Genomic DNA, 21934 nt, shown 5'->3' with positions numbered 1-21934 from the left:
GCCTGTCTGGCTGATTTATGGTTCATTATTTGTAAGACTGTTTTACTCATTGCTGTGACATCTGCAAGGTGAGTCTCTGAGCTGCAAGCTGTCATAGTGGGCCAACCCTATCTGATTTTTCAGAAAGATAGTATTGTGTTACACACTAATACTTCATTTATGCTTAATGTTTCTGAATTTGGCTTGAATCAAGCCATCGCTCTATCCTAATCCAAAAAAAAAAAACAAGGGAGAAAAGATACTACATAGCTTAGATGTGAACAGGCAGCTTAGGTACTACCTTAACAGAACAAAGCCCTTTATGAATACTGAACAGGTGTTTGTCTCCTATGCATGGCTAAGAAAGGTCAACCTGTCTGTAAGCAAACTATTGCACAATAGTTGTCCTCTGCTATTGTTTTCTGTTACTGCCACCATGATAAATGTCTTATCGGCAAGGTTAAGGCTCACTCATCTAGGGCCTAATCCTTCTCAATGGCATATTGTAGAGGGGTGAACTCTAGAAGCATTCTGGAGGCAGCAGACCTGGTCCTCTGTTCATATATTCACAAAGTACTGCCAACTGATTCCTTTTCAAGGTACAGAGCAAGCTATGCAATGCAAGGACCATTTTCCAGGGTCTCCTGATCCTTATCCTTCCACCTCCCGGGTAGATTAAGCTTTTTGGAATCTACTTAAAATACCTCTGAGGCAGTGAGAATGATGAAAATAGTACACCCACAATCCCCCAGTTTGTGCATATTTGAGGTGGTTTTCAACATCTTTGATTCAATTGTTGTTGGATTTGGTTTTTACATGGTATTGTGACTGGCTGTGAATTTACTCTTGCTAGATGATTTTGGCTTCAGGTATTTTTCTCTCCTTTTTTTGTGGAAGTGACAAGCCGGAGCACTCACTTGCTATGACAGCTGAAGGTTTCTGTCTCAGGATATGCTCAGCCAATCAGCTGTCACAGGAAGAGAGAGGGAGGAGAGTTTGAGCTTTTGAAAGCTGGCCAGTACTAGGTTACCTTGACAGATAACCCAAAATGCCACTGAGGCAGTGAGGAATTCAAATATCTGCTGTTACAGGTAAGTAAGACTTAAAATGAGTGGCCTACACTACTGCCCAATAATGCCATGTCACCACAGAGGGAGATGCACCACAACCCACCCTCCCAGGCAAGTGCACTACAGAGACTTTCTTTTATTGTTCCCTTGTATCAAAAAGATTCCCTTAGCAGATTTGCACTTAAAGTATGTGATGTTCCTTGGGTTGATCTATAATATGGAGGCATGTAAAGTTTGCAAGGGATTTAATGAAGCCACGGGGCACAGAAGTAAGAGGACTGTCAAAAATGCCCTCACAAAGGAGATAATAGACAGAATGAAGTGTTTACATCATTGTCACATTCCATTGCCTCAGTCCAAAAATGTCTTATCAAAGAAGTTGTGAAAGCAACAGAATAAACATTGTACAGACTACCACAAACACAGAGGTACTAAGGACAGACCCAGGGAACATCTTTCATGTAAACAGTTAGATATGTCTTAACCCTAGTGTCTTTTATTGGATGTAAAGCAAGATCCTCATTTATCCTTTCACTACTATTAAATCTTTGTCTGTGGTTTAGAAACCTGTGCCGGCTCAGTCAAGATATTAATGTAGTTGTGAGTTCTCCTGCCTCTCAAATACTGTATTTTCCCCAGGAATCTCCCATAGGTCTGAGGTTGGTCACAGCCCTGCACCAGCCTTTTCTTCAACCCCCTCTAGTTCAAGAGACTGACATCATGGTTCCCACTAACTGAATGCAGCAAGCTGGTAGCTGATATTAAGCACATAATGCTGGATTAAGTCACTAGAATGCCAGTGATGCTAGTTTCCCGGACCTATAGATATAGACTTCTCCAAGCATTGCCTCATTTTCCTTCACAACTCTCTAATGACTTGGCCAAATATCAATCCAGCAGATTTTGTTGCCTCTGGTATGAAAGGCATTGATTATTTTGACCTCAGTGCTACCAAATTTATGGTAATGACATCTGGTAAACAGACTCAGGATAATCTAGCATCAACCCACTGTTACTGAAGTTTATCCCTCTGATATTAACCTGGCCAGTGTCACTGACACTGAGGCTGGGTTATTTAGTGTTGCTATTCCTGGTGTTGCTTTTTATGTGTCAGCTTTAGCACTTTTTTCTGTGTCTTGTTATAGCCAATTAGTTCATGTCTGTCTATTTTTCTTTCACTACCATGGTCTGTCACCTGCCCTTAGCTCCTCATAACAGATTATATCTTTATGTCCAAGAATTGCTGTTTTCATTTAGATTGTCTTTGCCAAGGCATAGCATTCTGTCTCACCTCCAGTTCATCTTATGTCTACCTTTGTTGTCCATTACACTTTCAGCTATAGCCCAGTGGGCACCTTTGCCTGAGAGCAGAGCCTCTAGAAGACCCCTTTCTTTGGGGAGTTCTCCTCAAAAACATTTGTAAGAAAATTTTCAGCAGATTGAGAAAGGCCAGAATATTAACAATGCATTGATAATGTCTGTGTCAATGTTGAACAGGTGGCACACTCTCATTTGTTGCAAAAGGTTGTGGGTTCTATTCCCTTACTAGGTAGATTGATTGCTGTTAATGCAGTGCAGCATAATGGAGATGCTGCACTCTTGAGTGTGTCATCCTTCAGATGAGGCATTAAACCGAGGTCCCATCTGCTTGACTTGGTGATAGTTCAGGTGGATGTAAAAGATCCCACAGCACCTATCGAAAAGAGTTAAGGCCCTTTATTTATATACAAAAAAGTGCTCTTATATTCAACATATTTACAAATGCACAAATATATAGATATACAAATATTTACACAAATTCATAATTTTCCTTACAGTTGTAGTAAATTTTCACCCTTATTAGACCCCCACTCCTTTTTCCAAAACTACAGTCTGGTTATACTTAATACTGTCTCTAAAATGCATTTACAATTAAACATAATTAATTTATTCTTTCATGCTGTATAACCCATATGACATAAAAATAAGGTGTCTATTATTTTTGACATATTCTTTACTTCTGTTCTTAAAATATCAATATTTAATCATATCCATGTTTATTTTATCCATTTATTTGAAAAAAATCTTCTTTACAAATTTTCCTCATAGCTTTTTTACTTTTTTACATTTCAAAAAATACATGTTCAATAGTTTCTTTTTGACAGTGTAAACAAATCCGATCAGTTTTCTTTATATATGGCATACTTACTTTTGCTGGTAATTTATTCACTACCAGTCTCCACAAAAAATCTTGACATTCCACTTTCTTATAACACCATTTGCTGCTTGTCTTTCTAGCTTTAATTATTTCATATGTTAGATTTTCCCATAGTTTTACATAGCAGTGTTGTATCATTGTATTCTTATAGCAAACATTTCTTTCTTCTTCTATATCATCAATTTTTATTTTCCCCAAAAATATTTTTTTCTTGGTAACATTTTATTTCTTCATTTTATACTTTTTTCTCTTTTACTCTTTTTTTGCCATATCCCAAAATCTATCTTCTTATATTTATAAATTTTTTCTACTAATCTCTCATCTTTTTCATTTATCCACATTAAAACTTTGTACACATTTGATGACACAGCATAGGTTAAGTAGCCCTAAACCCCCTTCCTCTTTATTTATATGCAGAACTCCTCTTTTTACTGGGTATAATCTAGAAACCCATGTACATGAAAAAATATCTGCAATACTTCATTTTCAAATACTGTTGGCAACATAAATACACGTTAAGTTGTCTATCTCGCCTTCATTCTTGCTGGTTGGGTTCGGAGCCAATCCTCGGCTCCGACTTGGCCATCTTCTAAAGCTCGAGAGCTATTTACTGGCTCGAGGCCTCCCCATATCCCACAATGCCTGGCGCTAGATCCCCAGATCTCGTTTGCCACTTCTGCTACGAGGTTGCTTTTGCTGGCTCAGGTCGTATTTTTGTCTTTTGATAGGTTTTATATAAAAAAATTTCATATAAATAGTTAGCATTTAGTTCTTATTATAGTAGTTTAGTACTTTTTGTCTCTGTGTAGTTTTAGATCTATCCCATCCCCTTAGAAAACTCGTTTTTACTGTTAGAGAGTTTTCCCCTCCCCCTCTCTCTTTTTCTCTCTTCAAGGTAGCCATTTTAGTTAGAGGCTAACCCTTGTTCTCTAAAATAACTTTTGTAGTGTTTTCAGGTAGAAATAGTTGTAGTACTTTACTTTTTATAGTATATATATATATATATATATATATATATATATATATATATATATATATATATATATTATAGTTATAGTGTGTGTGTTGTTAAGGTGTGATATACTTGTTACCTACTGTTGTACTGTTGGCCTTTTTTTCCTGTGATTTTTCTTTTTACAGGCTGTCCAAAGATACTAAGGTATCGGGATTCAAGAAGTGTGACTCATGCTGTCAGAAAATGTCTCTGACGTATGGTCACACTTCTTGTGTCTACTGCTTGGGTGCCCTACACCTGCAGGACTCTTGTTCGGTGTGTCACACCTTTAGTCCAAGAGTCCTGCAGGAGCGTAGGAATAGGTTAATCCTTAGAGGATTACTAAAACCTGAAGGGTCACCTGCTAAGACTCAGCCAGGGAAACACTCCAAGCCATCGAAGCCGTCGGCTCCCAGCTCGGAGCCGTCGTCGGATGTGGCGTCTGCTTCGACTTCGGTTCCGGCCGGAAACTGAAGTACCTGCCTCTCAGTCGGCTCCGATCCTGGTATCGGAACCTTCAGGGAGCCAAAAGCGTTCTAGGTCCCCATCCCTAGAGTCGATTAACTCAGCTCCGGGGTCGCCTCTGTTACAGTCGGAGCGAAGTCACCGATCTCACTCTTCTCGGTCTTCGAGACTGTCTGACCATGACTTGGAGAGAGTGGTGAGCAGACTTCTGAAATCGCAGGCCCTGGCTAAAATGCTATCTAGCCCCCCTCATCAGGGTTCAGCTCTGCCTGTCTCTACAGTAGTAAATCCTCCGACTCACCCCTTGAGTTCGGAGCCAGAGCTGGTTGGGGTTCGGATCGTGGAACCGTCGGCGCCGATACCTACCCTTTCGGTTCCTTCGGCTCCGATCACTTCCATGGCACTGTCCTTGGAGGGATCTGGGCGCCGAGACTCCATCGTAAGTTCCAAGGGGGTGAGTGGCTTTGGACCCTTGTCTGACCCCGTTCTCCATCTCAGAGCTTTGGCGCAGGTGAGCTCGGCTCCTACATCGGCCTTGGAGCCATCCCTCTTGGTTCCGGGGAGGGTTCTGGTCTCTTTGGAGCCTGAGCCGCCTTCTCTGCCGGGAAGGGGTGCCTTCGAGGTCATGAGCAGTGTGCTGGCCCCTCAGTCAGTCCCACGATCAGCCTCTTTGGCTCCTCCCCCATGGTGCCTGCGTCTGCCTCTGCCCCTCCTCCAGACCCCAAGCGAGGAGAACAAGCACTCCAGGTCACCCCAGTGGGCGCATCCTCCTCTTCTGAGGCCTCCCCTGATCACTCAGAGGAGCCCCCTTGAAAGAGGAAATGTAAGAGGAAGCATGTTGACTCCCCTGAGTCTTTCACTTCGGATACTGACTTAGAGGATTCAGAAGGGTCCCCGAGGTCCCCCTCTGAAGATGTCTCCTTCTCAGACATCCTTGAGATGCATAGGAAGAGGGGGAACTGGACTACCCTTAACCCTTCTGAGGATGAGTCTGTATATCTGGACGCGTTTGGTTCTCGCCCCTCCACCTCCTGGGTGTCTCCGCCTTTCATTCCACTGATGGCAGTGGTGGCTCGAAAGGCGTGGTCAGCCCCAGACACAGTGGAACCAACTCCCCGAAAGCCCACAAAATTAATCACAGCACCACAAGACAAACAATTTTTGACAAAGGGTGTCCCTGTTGATGTTGTGGTGGTAGCAGCGGCCACAAAAAAGGAGTTGGCTGAGACTTCTTCGTCTGTCCATCCCCCTAATAAGGAGTCTAGGACGATGGACAGATATGGGAAGCGGATGTTTTCCTCAGCAACCTTTTCCATGCGGTCGCTGAACTATTTGTGCCATTTTACATGCCTTCAAAGGGATCTCCTTAAGGAGCTGGGAGATACCCTTCAAGATCCATCAGCTGCGGGGGCCCAGGATAAGATTACCTCCCAGCTGGCGACTCTTAATTCGATAGTGAACTCCTCCATGCAGCTCATTTTTTATGCGGCCGATGGGGCGAGTAGAGCCACAGGCACAGGTGTGGCCTTGAGAAGGCATGCTTGGATGCGGTTATGTAACTTTGCGGACCCCTTTAAGGCGTCTTTCACCAATACCCCTTTTGATGGTTCTGCTCCTTTTGGACCACAGGTGAAGGATACCCTTACCAGGTGTGAGCAGGAAGGCAAGACTCTCTCTGCTGTGGGAGTCCATTTTTCCACTCTTTCTAGACCATACCCCAAAGGTCAGAAAAGTGGCAAAATGTGGTTCGGGAAACCACAGAGAGCCGTGCCTGACACACATGGTGAGTTTCCCTCCAGGGGCAGAGGAGGGAACAACAATAGGCGCCGCCCTCGAGGCAGAGGGGGACCACCAAATCAGGGCAGCAGAGATTCCTTCTCTGACAAGCCCTTCCAAGCATCCCTGAGGGGCTGCCCGGCTGCCCGCCTTCAGAGGCAGTCGGGGGAAGATTATCGCTGTACCCAAAAGCCTGCAAGACATAACTCAAAACAGATGGGTACAGTCTATCTTATCCGGAGGTTACAGAATTCCCTTTGTTCATACCCCCTTAAGGTCAAACAAATTCCTTCCAGATGTTCCACCCAGTCTAAGGGGAACAAGCAGTCCAAGAGATCTCAAAACTGCTACAAAAAAGAGCCATCCAACGAGTCCCAGCAGACCAGCAAGGATCCGGAATTTACTCAAGGTTCTTTTTGGTACCAAAAAAGACTGGGGACTGGAGACCCATTTTGGATCTCAGCAGACTAAACAGGTCTGTACGAAGAACGAAGTTCCGGATGGTCACGTTTCAGTCCATTCTACCCTTTTTGGGTCAGGACAATTGGATGTGCTCCATAGATCTTCAAGATGCGTACTACCATATCAAAATGGACAGGCGCTCCAGAAGATTCCTCCGCTTCCGGCTGGGAGCCAGTCATTATCAGTTCCAAGCTCTGCCCTTTGGTCTCACCACAGCCCCCAGGGTGTTCACCAAATGTATGGCAGTAGTTACCTCTCACCTGAGATGGCAAGGATTCCAGGTGTTTCCCTATCTAGACGACTGGCTCCTTACTGCTACCACCAGACATCAGCTGCTATGAGCCAGGAAATATACCATCCAAACTTGCTCCAAGCTAGGTATCACAATAAATTTTGAAAAGTCTGCATTGTCGCCTTGTCAATCTATAACCTTTATAGGCGCAAGTTTAAGTACAAAAGACATGTCAGCGAGACTTCCATTACACAGAGTATTAGATATTCGCCGACATGTACAGGTGTTATTAGGATGCAAGAAAATTCAGGCCAGATTCATCCTAAAGGCATTGGGCCTCATGGCAGCAGCGATCATACTAGTCCCCCTGGCTCGTTTTCATATGAGGATTCTTCAGTGGTTGCTTTTCACCCAACGGTCATTTCTACAACTTCCAATGTCTCACATGATTATGATTACACAGACATGCAAAGACCAGTTTGCTTGGTGGATGGTTTCCCCATCAGTACCCCAGGGCAGACCATTTGTTCTTCCTCCTCCAGTAGCCACAGTGACCACGGATGCCTCCCTGATCGGGTGGGGGGGCACTTTCAGGGCAGAACAGTCCAAGGCACATGGCAACCTCACGAGTACCAACTGCATATCAATGTCTTGGAGATGAGAGCTGTGCTTTTAGCATTGCAAACTCTTCAGAACTCTCTTCCCACCGGAACCATTGCAATTCAGACAGACAATATGTCGGTAGTGTGGTACATCAACAAGCAGGGCAGAACCAAGTCTTACCCCCTATGTTGAGAAGCACTCAGACTCTGGCAATGGGAGATCTCTTCCCAGTGGTTTCTGATAGCAACGCACATCCCTAGGAAGTCCAACGTTATAGCGGACAGGCTGAGCAGAGCAATTCTCATGCTTCACGAGTGGTCTCTCAGTCAGACAGTGGCGGACCAAATCTTCCGCAAATGGGGTCAGCCTTGCTGTGACCTTTTTGCCACCCCCTTCAACAGCAAGTGCGACAGTTTCTTTTCTCTCCTCCCTCTTCCCGGATACCCTCCCGAGACGCTCTAATCCACGATTGGCCTCAGGGACTTCTTTATGCATTGTCTCCATTTCCCCTGATTCCCAAACTAATACAGAAAGCTACTGCGCTGGGATGCAGGATGATCCTCATTGCCCCCTACTGGCCTCGACAAATTTGGTTTCTGTTCCTGCATCATCACCTCCTGGAGCAGCCCTGGACCCTGGACCCAGTACCAGACCTCCTGATCCATCAGTCGGGCGGGCTGCACCAATCCCTGCAGTCTCTCAACCTCACTGCTTGGTTGCTCCACTTCCAAACTTAGCCAGGCTTCTGGACATTTCCCAATCGGTGCATAAAATCATCTTATCTTCACACAAATCTACCACCAGAAAAACTTATGCTAGTAAGTGGAAACGTTTCTCTTGCTGGGCAGAGTCTAAAAACATAGATCCCTTTTCAGTCCCGGTCCACCACGTTTTAGATATCTTAGCAGAACTTTTTCAGGCTGGATCCTCTTCTGCCACCATTAGAGTTCAGTTAGCCGCAATTTCAAATTTTCATACAGGCCTATCTGAAACTAGTATCATGTCCCATAAGCTTTGCAAAGCTTTTCTCAAAGGGACTACGTTGCTCAGGCCCCCAGTAAGAGATCCCCCTCCTCCGTGGGATCTTAATTTGATCTTAGCTTCCCTAATATTGCCCCCCCTTTGAACCCGCAGCTTCATGTTCCTTAAAGTTTCTTTCTTGGAAAACCCTCTTTCTTGTGGCAATTACCTCAGCCAGAAGAGTTTCCGAACTCCAGGCCCTTTGTGTTCGCCCTCCTTATTTAGTTTTCCATAATGACAGAGTTTCGCTCAGGACTAATCCCTCCTTCTTTCCTAAGGTACCTTCTGAGAGTAATCTGAATCAGTCCATTGATCTTCCGGTCTTCTTCCCAAATTATTCCAACAAAGCTGAACATAAATTACATCAGTTGGATGTTCATAGACAATTACGTTTCTACTTTCATAGGACTAAACAAATTAGAAAATCAGATCAGCTCTTCCTGTCCCATGCTGAAGGTAAACAAAGTCTACCAGTGTCTAAAGTAACTCTATCTAGGTGGTTGACTTCTATTATTACTTTGATTTATCAATTGAGGAACAAACAGCTCCCTGCTAAACCAAAAGACCACTCTACTAGGGCTTTAGCTACTTCTGTAGCTTTTCAGGCAAGATTACCAATGGAAGCCATTTGTGCGGCAGCTACATGGGCCACTCCCCATACATGTATTTCTCATTATAAGTTGGATGTGGCCTCTAGGAGCAGAGCTGATTTTGGTTCCAATGTGCTGAAGAGTCTGTTCCAATGAGCCTCCCTGAACTGAGGTGCTAGGGATGCTGTCCCAACCAGCAAGAATGAAGGTGAGAGACAACTTAACATTAAGAAGTTATGTACCTACCATAACGTTCCATGTTAGTTGTCTTCTTCTTGCCTCCCACCCTCCATCCCCGTATCCTAATAGACCGAGAAGACTTGTCCTCTGAGTTCCTTTTAGCTGGCTGGGTCTTATCTGGTTTATTCCCTCAACCTTTTAGCTAGCTAAACATATGCTGTTAGGACAGGTGTCCTTATATTTGCCTGTAGTTAGGTCTACCAAATGAGATCTGGGGATCTACTGCCAGACATTGTGGGATATGGGGAGGCCTCAAGCCAGTAAATAGCTCTCGAGCTTTAGAAGATGGCCTCGGCTCTGAACCCAACCAGCAAGAAAGGTGAGAAGAAGACAACTAACATGGAACGTTATGGCAGGTACATAACTTCTTATTCCTTACTAAGTATCCTCTTTTTCCCATCAGTACTGAATTTATCAAATATGCCTTTTTTGGATGATAATTTATATGTTCTCCAGAAAAGACAGGTTTGTTTTATTTATTTTATTGCTTTCTTTCCATTGAATTCTACTTACATCTTTATATCCAAATTTTATACATAGCATAGAAATTTCATTCATGGTAAAATATATACCCCCTATATTTTCTATGTCACCTAAACTTTTACTTTTCTCGTTATTTAAAGCCATCCCTATCACCTCTAGACAATAATTTGTGCAAATTATTATTACTTTTATCCAAATTTTGATTTTTTTTTTGTAGTTATTATAATGTCATTTGCATATGTTAACAGGACTGCAATTCTTAACCCTTGAGGTGTTATATATATACCCTTCCTTCTTGTAATTTATTTCGCATACTATCACATTATAACCTATGCAAAATGTATGCAACTCATTATGCATCCCTGTCTTGCACCACTCTTCATATGCACCCCTTGGCTTAACCAGCCATTTACAAGTATTCTTACTTTATTTTTATTATACTCTGACATATATAATTTCCTAACTTTCTCACTTATATAGTATTATTTCATTATTACTTATAAGATTTCATATCTAATTGTATCAAATGCCTTATTAGGGTCTCCTATCATTATTTTAGCATCTTTTTTTCTATTCATAATATCATCCACAATTTCTCTGTCATTAATAATTCTGGACAACCCTTCCCCTTTATACTATCTTCCATAATATTTCCCATTTTAGTTTCAAATTCTCTTTTGTATTATTTTCATAAAGATCTTATTATCATTATTGTTCACCACTATCAGTCTCCATTTTTAAATTGTCGTCTATCTTCCTTTTTCCATATGAGTTTAAGCATTCCACTACATAATTATTGATACATAAAACCTTCATTTAGCCATTCATTCAAAATATTAAAAAAAAAACATATTTTTTGCAACTCCCTTAAACTTTTATACATTTCATACCCTATTTCTTCTGATCCTGCAGCCAAATCCATATTTACTTGTCCTAATACTTTATCTAGCTCATATAAAGAAATCTCCTTTTCCAAATCTCTATTCTCCTTTTTCTGCTAACTTTTTTACATTCCTTGTTTTTTTTCTTTAAACATTTCTTGTACATATTTTACTACATTAACGATAACATTTTCTTGAGTTCTTTATTTCCCCTTTTACGTTTTTTATTTTTCTCATTGCACTGCCATCTTCCTTTACTAATCTGCTTAAGTAACTCGGCAATTCTTCTCTTTTACCTTGTAAAAAATATCTTTGCTTTAGTAACAATTGTTGTGTTTTCTTGATTTCTTTCACATAATTCTTTATCTTTTTCCAAAGTAATTTCTATAGTTATGTTCTAAATCTTCCAATGCATTGTTGTATGTTCTTTTATATTTTTCTTTCTCCATTTTTCTTACATCATATTGCCACTGTGAAAACATTTTTTTATTCTTCCTTAAATGTCATCCACCATTCAGACCCATTTTTATAAAATGTTCTCATAGTAATATGATTTTTCCATAACTGTATTACTAATCTCTTTCCTTCTTCATTCTATGGTTTCGCCTTTATCCTTTTTATTCATTTGCTTATTTTCCTTTTTCTCTAGCCATATTGCAAGATGATCAGAAAATATTCTTTCAACTACCTCCCCTTCTCCTATAATTAAACCTTCTGATACTATAAAATAATCTATTTCAGCCCTTTACATATCTCTTTTGTAAGTTCATTTGTTTTTGTCCCAAAGTTTTAACTTGTTATATCTTATAACTTCTACCATTTTTTCTTATATTATTTCCTTCCTTTTTACACTTGCCTCTTAAATCACAATTAAAGTCTCCTGTTATTATAATATTTAGATTTATTACTATGTAGTCTAAAATCTGATGAAATATGCTTTCCCTTTCCTTACAATTAGTATAAGCATACAATGTTATAATTTTATATACTTGTTCTTTTCATTTTAAATCTGCAATGGCTAATCTTCACATTTTTGCTAAAGTTACATCTAATATCTTTATTGTAATTTAACAAGAGTATGGCTATTCTTATTTCCCAAATTCCAGATTATGTTTCCACCCCATAGTTTTTTCTGTTTGTAGTCTTTCTTCCTTTGTTGAAAACCTTATATCCACTAATATAATTTCATCTGCATCACATTATTACACCAATCCATAATCTCTCGTCTTCTTACTATATTCTTAATGCTATTCACATTTTCAGATAGCACTCTAAAATTTTAATTTTCCCTTTCCCTTAGATTCATGGTTTCATAGGTGCATAGCTAAGTATTAGGCTAGCTACCTTAATAGGCCAGTCTAAGCCTAGCCAATTTTCTTTCCAAAGGTGAGAATCACACACTGTATCCTGTCTCTGTAAATCAAACATCTTAATCATTATATCAACCCCCAACCATTAGCTCTATATATTATTTTTCATTTATTTCCTTTCTTTTTTATACTTTTCCATTTAAAATTTCTTTTTCTGTCTTTTCCCCAATTACCAGTAGAATATTTGTTTTTTACTTTACTACTTTTTACTGTGTTGTCTTCATCACTTATTTCAGAGCATTCTTCTTTGTTCTCTTTATTTTTTATCTAATTTTTCTTCTGTTTTTTTTTTACTACTTCTAAAATGTCTTTTCTTTGTTCATTTTCTTCTCTTTCTTTTTCCTTGCTCTTATTTTAATTTTTACAATCCATCCAAAAAAGTCCAGTTTTAATACATTTATAGCATTTCAATTCACACTTTTGCATCCTGTCCCATTTCCCCACAAATATTACATTTTCTTGTATCAGAATTACTTAACAAAATGTCCTTTTTTTACAAAAAAAAATGTTTTGGGTCATCCCCTGTATTTTACGACACCCCTCCTCCCTACCACATATAGTAATGTCTTTTGGCTTTTCCCAATTAGGGGTTGCCGCAGCGGAACTCCAGTCTGCAAATGATTGGCTGGGGATTTTTCCGGTGCCGAGTTGCCAGCCCGATGCCCATCCTTCAAGGAAGGCACACCCATTCACGCTCACACCTACCTGTATATCTTTAACGTCACTTGACTGAGGGGAGGACATGCAGACTCCACACAGAAGGCGCTCCAGCCGAGAATCGAATGGGAGTACCTTTTGCTGTGAGGCAACAACGCTAACCGCTGCATCACCGCGGCCCTGTACTCCCTACCACATATGTCCTTTTGATTTATGTAATTTTTTTCTTTCTATTTTAACACAATATTACAATCCCATCTGTCAGTCCATAAACCTCTTTTATCATAAACTTTTGCAATGTCCAGTACTTCTTTAAAGTTTTCAAATTTCCTTTCAAAGTCTCTCTTTCCATGAATTGTCTTTTTTTCCATGTTAAATGCTTTTATCACATAAAGATTCCATGAGTTAGTCTTTCTTTTTTTCATATTTTCCAAGAAAAAAATCAAATATAATGTCACAAAATGTCTCCTTGTTAATTTATTTATTTTTATTTATTTGTTTTTTTATTTTACATTTGTTGACTGGGAGTACCTGACTGAGCCATAAGCCCTTTATCAGCAGAGGCCCGGGGGAGAAAAGCTCCAAATATTTCAAACAACTTTAAAATTATAGTGCAGTTTAATAACTGATACAGTAGTCAGTAATACTTGAAAGACAAAATCAAAAGAAAATACCAACAATACTGTGTTACAATTTCAGATATAGATGCATACGAAGTTACATGGGAAGCAAGGTAGGTTGATGTTTATACTAGTTGTTATGTAATACCTGAACTGTACCAGTATCCTAAGAGGTACATGCAGCTAAGGAATGAGAAAGAAAGTGAAGAGGTGACTAGAAGAAAAAGGAAGGAGTAGATTAAAAAGGACAGAGGATGATTATGAGAGGAAAAAGTAAGGAGAGAAGAGAATAATGATTAGTTTGTTATAATGGGTACATTCAGGGAGGCTGAGAACAGTTGCAGGTCCAGTCCCTTATGAAGTACTCTTTTGTGGCTGATTTAATTTGCTTGGGATGTGTAAGGGATCTAATTTCAAGTGGAAGTTTGTTCCATGCTATAGAGGGGTGGTAGCCATATATGTCTCACCCAGTTTTGGACTTGGGTTTAAAGATTTGTAATAGATTTTGGGTCGCGCTCCTGAGTTGCCTTGTAGGGGAATAGTGGGAGATGAGGGAGCTTAGAGCTGGACAGAAGGCTGGCTGATATAGAATGTAGTGTATGATTTGGAGCTGGGAGATGAGAAGCTGGTGAGGTAGTTCAAGCCAGTTTAGGTATTTTAAGGAGAGACAGTGGTGGGATTTATAGGTTTGTTGAGCTGCAAATCTAGCCATCTTATGATAGCTTGACACAAGCTTAGTAAGTAGGGTGGAGTTGAGATTAGTAAGTATTTGGGAGCAATATGTTAAGCACGGAAGAAGATAGGCATGTGTGAATGTAATTGTGGCTTCAGCAGTGAGAAATTGTTTATTTCTATACAGAAGTCCTAGTTTCTGATGAGTTTTTCTAATGCAATTATGTATGTGAAGGTCGTATTTCAGCTGATCATCAATGGTTATGCCGAGGAATTTTGTGCTAGATTTGACTTCAATAAGGGTATTGTTTGGGGACATTATGGAGAAGGAAGATTTGATGTGATTAGCTGTTTTGGGGAGAAGGAGTAACAGTTTTTTTTTAGGGTTGCAGATGAGCTGATTATTGGAGAGCCATGTCTCAACTGAGTTGAAGGATGACTGAGTAGCTGTTAGAAGTTCAGAGGGAGAGTTGTCAATGGTGATGACTGTAGAGTCATCTGCATGTTGGACTATGGAAGATTGTGGCCAAGAGCAATAGAGTACATTGGTGAAGATATTAGAAAGTAGTGGTCCAAGAATGGATCCTTGAGAACACCCATTTTTACTGGAAGGGGAGTAGATAGTGCAGAGTGCCATCTCACTGATTGCAGCCTGTGAGAATAATGAGAATAAATGCTCTTACCTCATGTGCTTTACACCCAAAGGCACTATTAAATTGTCCCATACTTCTTACCTCTACATTACTTTGTCTTCTTTACTTTGAATCTTTACATGTAGTTCCGTTTTTCATTTTTGTCTGCCTTTTTCTTTTCTTCTACTTCCCCTGTGCCTTTATTTACTTTCTCTGCATATGTTTTCTTTTCCATGTCACCACTGTTCTTCAGGATTGTCTCTGCATCCTCCTTTTGTCTTTTTTTCCATAATATCTCCCTAGGAAATATGTCCATTTTCTGAAATGTACATCACCATTTCTTTAAGTAAATCATCCAGTAGCCCTTCCAAATGAAGGGTTGTAATTATACATCCATCGTTTGCCGACTTATTTCTTTCAACAGATTTCTTTGAAACATCTCCTCAGAATCCTGCACACACATTCTCCAGTCTTGATATTGGCTTTCTCCTACATTTCTCTCACTACTCCATTATCGTCTTCTTTCTCCACCTGCCTCTCTGTTTCTCTAGGCCACCTCGGTGCCTGGAATGGAAACCAGAAGTGCACATGCAAAATGGGTTCCATTTGCAACAATGATGAGCAAGGAATGCTCCCCAATGCCATGGCCAAATTTCCCCTAGTAGTATCACTACTATCTCTGGTCTCCCCTGTAGAGAGGATAGTAGCCTAGTGGGACTAACCTGCTCCACAGAAGGATAAATAAAAAATAAAAAATAATGGTGAAGTAGCAAGCTCTCCTTTTCTACCAAACTACTCTGGATTTAGGAAATATTAAATTAATACAGTAGAAAAGGAGGAGGTGGACCTCTGATACAGGTCCCCCTCCCTGCATCAGATTGTAGAAGTCATAGTGCTTAACTGAGCAGTCCTTCTGGATGGTGGCTTCTATTCTAGATAGATAGTCCCCAGTCTTTTGTAAGGCTAACCATATTTCTTATTTTTCTAGAGATGAGACTAGAAGACTAGAAGTAAAGACTCAAGTCTGACCAAAATATTTCAAATGCCATCTTCAGAAGGAATCCTTCCCCATTGTGCACAACCTGTATACACACCTGATAAGGAATTCAAGGAGCTGGTCAGGTTTGGGAAGCAGGTTAATATATCTATACTTGGCTATAGAATCACTGAACTACTTTACACAGATGCTGTACTTACAGCAAGATTTGTTATGAGTGAAACAGCTCCTGGACAGTGATGCCAAAGAATGCTATAAACCCAATAACCACAACCAGAGCTGAGGGTTCCCTCATGATCAAGGTCAGGTACAATGCTTCTAGGGTTTGACTTGCACAGTAAGAGGTGGCATTTCTGTATTCTTAATCTCTGAGCTGCAGCTACCTACTTTTGCTAGGATACTTCATGTAATGAGTTCCCTATTCTTTTTTCTTTAATTTTATTTTGTTTGCTTTCAAAACACATAAAAAGTGCAACATAAACAAGAAGCCAACAATGAAGCATCAGCTGAGACTACATAACAACAAGAACATGTACAAAATCTATATACAGACATACACTATGTACATAACCCAGCAGCCTAGCTAGCATTTAGTTCCAAATAATTAACACTAGGTAGCAGGTCTAAAGACAGCTATAATTCTTTAGAAAATGTTCCTGGTGTTGAGAGAGACAGGTGAATGAGCATGTGTATTTGAAGGAATACAAGATATTGCCTAAGTGCTGCATTAGAAGATTGCCAGGACCTTCAACTGGTGGGATTTATTGTGCTTTCCAGTAATTGGCACTCCTAAGTTTAGCTACACTAGGCAGTACCCAACCTATCTCCAATACAGGGAGGGAAACAGAATCACCTTCAGGTAAAATACCAAATAACCAAAAGTCCCACCCCAGGGGAGTTTTAAGGGCCAGTACTCCCTTTGGTTTTACAAAACAAAATCATAATAAATCTTGATCATGTGTCACCACCAGAACATGTCCATATTTTCTGTCATTTCCTGACTACACATCAAACACCTATTATTCCATGTCCTACCAGAAATCCACCTGTTTATCAGGGGTAAGATACCATATGAAAACAATTCCCATCTGTTGATCCTGATGTTTGTGCCACGTCTTAAGTTTATTTGGGGATTTATTATGTCTCAGATGGCTATAAATTATCCTGTACCTTCCACCTGCCTTTTATGACATGCTTTGGATTCCTGTACAGATAAGATTTGTGTTCAACACCTCGATGATGTCCTTCTAAATGTCTCTTTATATAAAAGGAGACTGGAGAAGGAGAAAACCAAGAAACTCCGTAGAGATTTCTCCGATTTCCAAGCTGGGAACGCCTTCTCTTGGCCGAGGGAGATTTGACCATTAGGAATGCAGGGAAATGTTAAACGGGTGGGACAAAGAGCACTTCCTCCTGATTCAACTGTAAATAGCAGTCCAAGAGCAGGTGCATGCACCTCACAACTAACTGAAGCAGGCAGCAGCTTTTTAGGCTTGGGAACAGCAGAAAACTATCTTTCAGCTAGCAAAGAAGTGTGTGGCGTAGGAAATACCCCTGACGTAGCCGATGTTAATAATCGTCAACATGAAGGTAAAGTGAACGTTAATCTTTCTAAACATAAAGACTGTTTAATTAATCCTACTGAAACGCCACCAGTATCTGCCGCTGTAGAGATAGACCCCGAAGTTGATGTTATTACTTCCAAACAGAATATGCCTTCACCCTCTGCTTCTTAAGTTGCAGCTGTTTGTATGGATAATAGTGTAAATACAAACAGCACCTGTGGTAATGATGCCATAGTAGTATTATCTAATGACACTGACAATGACTCTATGGCTCAAAATGCTGCAAAAGTGCATAGCGGTCAGAATTCAGTTAATGATTTTAATATGGTAATGGACACAGTAAAACAAACTGTCATGCACCTGTAGTTAGACCGAAAACTTTTTCTTTCAACAACGGTAATTCAGTAAGCATAGGATTACAAGACAAAAAGGGGGCTGAGTGTCTGCATAAGTCAGCATTTTTTTTTGGACAAGGCTCTGCCTATAAGGCAGGATGTATACAAGAGCAGGTCCAGAAGTCACAGGAGATGAGGAAGGATAGAATCCAACCCCGCACCTCAGAGCAGAGGCCCGAAAACACGGGCTTGCAGATAAATTACCTGGCCTTTAATCTATCTTCTGTTGTTCTTACGAAAGAGGAACTCTTGGTCCTGAACAAGGGACTATCCTTCATACCAGCTTGTGGTATGAATTTAGTAGATACCATCTTGGATATTAATTTGTTTGCTAGGAATACAATGTCGAAAGTTATCTATGATGTGAGTAATGTTGACGGATGCATTTTTAAGAAACCAAGTTGCTTTGTTCCTAATAATTCCCCTGCTATGAATGCCTTTATAAAGATGTGTGAAGATGACCTTAGGAAAACGGCTACGTTGAGATCTAGTAACAGATTTTATAATTTGACTATCAAAGAGAATGATGCTCTACGAACACTAACCAATGCAGAATATTTAGTCATTAGACCTGCAGACAAGGGGGGTGGAATTGTCGTGTTTGATACTGAAGACTATATGGATAGGATGTTTAGTATGCTTCATGATGAAAAAGTGTATATCATTCTACAGAAGTTTCAGGTTAATGGTATTATTAACAGACTGAATTTCTTTTTATATGATTTGCTTATGACTGACCAAATAGATTATAGTCTTTTTAACTATTTTAATGTAGAGCATACGACTATACCAACAATTTATGGTCTTCAAAAGTATACTAGGATACATGTAATTCCCCCCTTTGACCCATTGTATCAGGAAGAGGTTGGCTGACTGAGCCAATGTCTATATATGTAGAAAAACAGCTAAGGTTTGTGTTGAATAAGGTAATTGCTGTCCTTCATGACAGCAAATAGTTTTTAGAACACCTTTATGACTGGGCTGAGACTCAACAAGCTGTAAATTTAAGTGGTGTGATTTTTGTTACTTTGGACGTGAACTCTTTGTTCACGGTTATCCCCAATGGTGAAGGGATTGAGAATGTCAGGCAGTTTCTTATCAAGGAGAGCATTTTTCAGCAATACCAAAATCAATATGATATGTGCTCTTCTAGACTTGATTCTAGAGAATAATGTTTTTCTTTGTTTCAAAGAGAGTTCTTTCTTCAAAAAGTGGGAGTTGCTATTGGCACGGCATGTGTCAATACATATGCCAATATCGTTTTGGCTCAATGGGAGAAAGAAATGATGTATACCTCTGACATGTACAAGCAGCACATTACGTTTTATAAACATTTCGTGGATTATATCTTTTTTGCTTGGCATGGTGATGAGACACAATTGGACACATTTGTGAGGTTTCTTGATAACACCACTGGATACCTTTCCTTCTCCTTTAGTTACTCCAAAGAGGAAATCAACTTTCTGGATGTAAATATTAACAAAAATATGTTTGGCAATATCTCAACAAGGATACATAGGAAGGACTGTAGGAAGAAAAACATTCTTCACCGCTCCAGTATGCATCCTAGGCACATTAAATAATCCAAACCAGGAGAAGAAGATGAACCACCAAATTCAAAATTTATTGAACGTTCAATAAATTTCGAATTTGGTGGTTCAGCTTCTTCTCCTGGTTTGAATTATTTGGTTTATTGCTTCATTTCATCCTAGGCACATTACTAAGAATATAGTTAAGAACCAAGTCTTACATTGCAAGAGACTGCATACAGACAGGGAAGAATTAATAGATGGTATGAATCGTCTCACCACAAAGTCTGTTGAGAGAGGATACAAGAGGGTTGACACTGTCACAGTGATAGTTGAAGTAGACTTACATGAAAGTCACAAAACCAAACCCTACTACTCAGATGAGCACTTAATGAATGTACCCCCAGATAAGCCAGTCTCCTCATTACCTGCCAATAGGCTATGTCTTATTTTTTTCTAATGATGTCTACAAGATATGTGACATCATTAAATTTTAAGTATTTTAATCTCCAGCCTACAAGTCTCTTTACCTACATTTATGCTTTGGCAGTTGCCTTACTTTCCCACAAATCCGCATAGAGTGAACCAACTTTCCCTTCTTTAAAGCTTCTCCACTTGCCCAATACAAGTATTTGTCACTCAACCCTTTCAGTAGAATCTAGTTAACCTAAACTTGTCTAGTCTGCATACATGTGACCCATTCTTGTGCCCCCAAATTGAACTCAACTGTAAAATCAGTGAAATTCTTCAAAGATGGGCTGGGCATAGTGGTAAGAAATTGTGACCACTCAATAATTCCCCTGTCCAACCAATGACTCTTGAAGAATTGTTCCACTTTCTTTCTAATATCTGGCTGGTGCCAGACAAAATCTGATGGATTCTTTCCCCACTTAAACCCCCAATTCTGAGGCAGTCCATAACAATATGGCTCACTCATTCCTGAGGCACCCCAGTATGCACCCTTCTATAACATCAGATTCAATTATCTCCCTAGTAATTATTCCCTATGCTCCTTGATAAGCTGTCTTAATTGAAAGGCAGTGGTGTAACAGCCTAGATGTGCAATACCCAGCACCCCCTCCAAAGAAGTGAGAGGTATAGGCCAAAGAGGCAGAAAGTCTCTGCTCACCCATCTCTTGATACAGCTTTGTTAAGAAGATCCTGTAAGTATTCCAAACTGGGATGAGTGTATGGGACTGTGAAATTACTGAGTAGATAAAAATATGAAAACAAAATAATAAATTGAATTGCTCTAATCTTTCTCATTATAGTCTGGAAATCAATGTTTTTGGGCAGAAAACTGTGCACTGTGAACATCAGCCCTACACAGTTGGAATCCATTGTATAAAAAAGCGTCATCCTCAACTTCAGCCCCAAATATGAGATGTCCAAGAAAACTCCCAGTGGGCAATTATCTAGGGAGTAATCTGACCCCCACCCTTTAGTATGACTGTTATTGATAGATTACACTTCAGCCCCAATACCTGGAAGACATCTTGGGCTTTGCTGAATTAGTATTTATTAAGAGACAGTCATCTGCAAATATTAGGAAAATATTAGAGCAGTACTCTACCCTGGAAAACAAAATAAATAATTAAATAAATAAAAACCATCTAAGGTTGACTAAATTCACAAAATTGTTCTCACTTGAAATGCAAATTCTTCCACAACCAAAAGAGAGAGACCAGTGGAAAGTGGGCACCCTTGTTTAGTGCCCCTACTAAATAATCCCTGCATAGAAAGACTGACATTAACAGGGGAGGACAAATGGTTTATCCAACTTAAGATTCTTGGTCCACAGTTCTGACATTGTAAGACATGAAAAAAGGAAATTCCACTCATCAGAGTCATGTTTTTATGTCAGAGGACAATCCCTACCTTATCTCTTGAATGACATGTTTGTAAAAAAAAGTAGCCAACTTCCACCAGTTTTCAGTTACTACACAACCTTAAATTAACCCATTCTGACTGCTAAATACTAAATGTCGTGGTTAAGGTCTTTGCAAATATCTTTTTGTCTAGCTTTATGAGAGAGATGGGGTGAAAGTCTCCTACAGATTTAATCAACTCCTTCAACTTTAGGATGATAGTTAGACTTCTTGATTGTGTTCTGGACCTGCACTTCACCTAGGATGCTTAGAGTTATACACCCTTGTTAATACGTCCCCAATATCTGTCCTATCGATTTATAGAATTAAGATCAATCCCTGAGCCTTGTTAGGCTTGAGTCAAGCTATGGCTTTGGTGATCTCGCTGGCACTTTTAAGAGTGTCATTCTCTTTATGGCTAAATATCTAATTCTGGAACATTATAAATGCTGTGATGGGACAGATTCTTCCAAAACTGAGCTATATAAAGAGTTATAGTATGTAAGTAAGAAAAGCCACCTTGAGGTCCTCAACTTTCGAGATCAATTCAACAGAGTCAGCCCTAACAGTTGAAATAGTGGACCAAACCCTTTACTGTCTGAAAAAAAAAACATGCTATAAATCTTGAATCCCCCTC

At 39.9% G+C, this 21934-nt stretch overlaps 1 protein-coding gene across 1 annotated transcript in view; it reads left to right on the top strand.

Moving 5' to 3' along the window:
• SLC25A22 (solute carrier family 25 member 22) overlaps positions 1-21934 on the top strand; it is a 1136472-nt gene that overhangs the window by 1088912 nt on the left and 25626 nt on the right. The gene's annotated exons all lie outside the window — the stretch shown is intronic.

The sequence above is a fragment of the Protopterus annectens genome, chromosome 17.part0, assembly GCF_019279795.1.
Source record: "Protopterus annectens isolate FY-2018-M chromosome 17.part0, PAN1.0, whole genome shotgun sequence".
NCBI classification, from domain to species: domain Eukaryota; kingdom Metazoa; phylum Chordata; order Ceratodontiformes; family Protopteridae; genus Protopterus; species Protopterus annectens.
This window is presented reverse-complemented; position numbering and strand designations above follow the sequence as displayed.